This window comes from Capricornis sumatraensis, chromosome 23 (genome assembly GCF_032405125.1).
Source record: "Capricornis sumatraensis isolate serow.1 chromosome 23, serow.2, whole genome shotgun sequence".
In the NCBI taxonomy this organism is placed as follows: domain Eukaryota; kingdom Metazoa; phylum Chordata; class Mammalia; order Artiodactyla; family Bovidae; genus Capricornis; species Capricornis sumatraensis.
In genome coordinates this window covers 4,541,110-4,544,221 of record NC_091091.1, presented here as the reverse complement: position 1 = coordinate 4,544,221, position 3,112 = coordinate 4,541,110, and the positions used below count along the sequence as shown (strand labels likewise).

The window sequence follows — 3,112 nt, the reverse complement described above, 5'->3', positions numbered from 1 at the left end:
ATAATATAAATAAGTAAATGATAAAGTAAGACTTTAGGACCCTATATGATTATGCATCTTTTATAATAAAGTTCAGTTGTGTCAAAAATATGTATACAATTCCAAGAGAGGGAAGAAGAGGAAGACTATATTTATAAAGCATATCAATCCACATTAAACATGGGACAATTTATTTAGCTTACTATTTTCTAATTAAGAGATTCAGATAAATTTTGATTGAGGTAAATGGACAAGAGTTTGAGCAAACTTCAGGAGACAGTGAAGGACAGAGAAGCTTGGTGTGCTGCAGTCCATGGGTTTGCAAGGAGTGGAACACGGCTTAGCAACTGAACAATATCTATGGGTTTATATGTTTAAAACAATAAAATTTGGATTCTATTTTGCGTGAGAATACCTTTGTATCCCCAATTTCATAAAATGCAGAAAGGGTGGCAGTGGCGGGGGCCAAGGAGGCAGGTGGAGGAAGATGGTGGAACTGGATAAGAAGTACTGTGTGTACTGCCTGGTGGAGGTGAGCCCACTGCACTTCTGCTGTATCAACTGCAAGCGCATTGAGCTGTGTGCTCTGAGTGCTTCTCAGCTGGTACGGAGATCAGCCACCACTGCCGCTATCATGGCTACTGTTACAAGGAAAAGCCAATTCTGATTCCATTTTGGAAGTGTTTCTTTGACATGTCTTTTTGTAGCTTTGGTTATTATAATCATACATAATGGCCTGCCTCAGAGAATTCAGCATCTCTGCCTGACTGTTAAGCTAAAGTGCCTTTGTTCATGATCCTGCCCACCTGTGGATGGCAAGAAGGAAGAAATTAACACATCTACTGCTTGAGACTTGCCATTCTAGGAGAAATTTGCAAGATTAATGGCTTTTGTACTTTGTTTCCCCTTCTTCTCCCATCTCTGATCCATAAAAGAACCTAGTATCCAGAAGAAGATAGTTATTTTGAGACATTAGTCTGCCATCTTCTTGGTGAGCCAAATCACCAAATAACACCTTGCCTCAACACCTCATCTCCAATTCATTGGCCTGTCATGCAGCCTGAAGAACAAGCTTGGACGCGGTAACACTATCAGCTGGTGGCCACAAGGACAGTTGCTGCTGGATGCCACTGAGCAGTTTAGCTTTGGAAACTGGGAGGATATGGCTGCTCACATTGAAGTTTTCCAGATTCCCCAGGAAGTATTGGCTGAGCAGCAACAGCTGGACTACCTGCCCCTGTGGGACACCTATAAGATAGAGAAGTATGACCAGGACACTGAGATGTTTATCAGCTGGCTCTCAACTAAGACTACCATGATGTGGAGATAGAGCTGAAGCTCACACTTACGGACATATGCCTGCAGACGCTCAAGGAGTGGCAGCAGTGCAAGAAAATCACAGGTGACTACAGCTTGGTGCCTGTCTTCCTAGGCAAGGACAAGGAGAAGGAGGCTAAGCACAAGGTCACCAGGGAGGAGAAGAAGTTGTGATTGAAGCTGCAGCCACTCACACAGTTCATTTCCTGTGAGGAATTTGACAACCTGTTCCATAACATGCACAAAAAGAAGATGCTGTGCACCAAGATTTTGCAGCTGCAGTGGAACCGGCACAAAGGCATCACCAAGATGGAGGAGTTGGCTAAGCATGAGGTGGCCCAGCACGAGTGCAAGAAGAGGAAAAAAGATTGAGGCAGGCACAAAGTGAGGTAAGGAGGATGGCTAGGATGGCAAGATCACTGCCATCCAGAACCTGCCCAGCTTCAAGCTCCTACTGGATGATGAGAAGGTGCTCTCCAGCTCACTGAACTTGATCCCTGTGTGCTGCATGACCCTGAAGACCATCATCTTCAAGAACCACCTCCATAAGTGGCAGACATCCCCTCTAAGAGCCAGCTTCTGGGCTACCTGGACAAAGTCCTCAAGAAAAGGTTTTTAAACTTCTCCATGGAAAGAATATCCAGGGATCCTTCCTAAAGCTGTAGCTGTGAAAGCTGGAATGATGCTGTAAATCTTGTGAGCCAAAATGGCATGGGGTGTAGGAAGAGGGGTGGAGAGGAAACACTTTTTTCCTCCATTATTGCTCATTTTTAACAAATTGAGTTTATTAATTTTTTCCCTTAGGATTTAAATTCTTTATATGGTTCTCTGAAGAAGCAACAGTAACAATCTTATGTCACTCAAGGAGGAGACAGATACATGTATATTTTAACTTAGTCTTAAACCTAGTACTTTAAAATGACAATTGCCTTTAAGTGTTCAATTTGGAGACTATTATGATGAAATTTGGAAATTCATGTTTATTTGTGACTTTGTTTCCATTGGTTCATGACTGTTGTGCTGTGGGTGGGGGCAAATGTTTCCCTGCAGTGCTACCAGCCTCACTCTGTGACCTGAACTCTGCCACCTGCCCATAGCCACCCACAATGCCTGGCACAGCCTGGCATGTGGCACTTTAGGTGGGGGCTGGGCAGGGTAGGTGAAAGAAAGGCCAGGAAAGGACAGGGTGGGCATCCACAGGGACTTGCAAGGAGGAATCTGGTGTTGTGCAATTTGGCTAAACTGAGATTCCCGGTAACCACTGGAATTGACAGAGTTTGAGCTTGTAACTCCTAAACTGACTGCTGGGGAGCTTACCATGGGAGGAGCAGCAGCCCTCAGCAGGCTCCCCTGGGTCTCTGGGGATGCAAGGACCAACATAGACTGCCAGAACATTAAGCTTCTTCTACTCGGGGTTCTTTTGCTGCTCTTAGAGCTTGTGTGCATTGTATCTGGAAGAACTCATTTTAGGAAACTCATGGCTGAAAGTTTTGAGTCCTGGTACTAGATCCCTCCAGGGTTTTCACCCCCGTAGCAAGTACCTCTTTCACTGAGACTGGCTATGTGTCTTACTTGGGTGGCATCAGGCACTTGACTAGGCCTCTAAGCCTGGGCACTGCTTCACTGGGTCACTGTCTTGAATCAGACTCAGGGGTGGCTCTGCCCAACTCTGTTTAAAAATGGTTTCAGGGGTGCTTTTTGTGGACATGCACTGTATCTTTCTACTGGAACTTGAATCTTTGTTTTCCAGCTGCTTGGGGCTTTTGTGTCTAAGACCCTGCAGTAGAGACAGTAGAATGGCCAGACTCCAGCATTC

The 3,112-nt window shown here is 45.1% G+C and overlaps 1 pseudogene; it reads left to right on the top strand.

Moving 5' to 3' along the window:
• Window positions 1-466: 466 nt before the first annotated feature.
• LOC138070515 (transcriptional adapter 2-beta pseudogene) lies at window positions 467-1,953 on the top strand (annotated as a pseudogene).
• The last annotated feature ends 1,159 nt before the right edge of the window (window positions 1,954-3,112 follow it).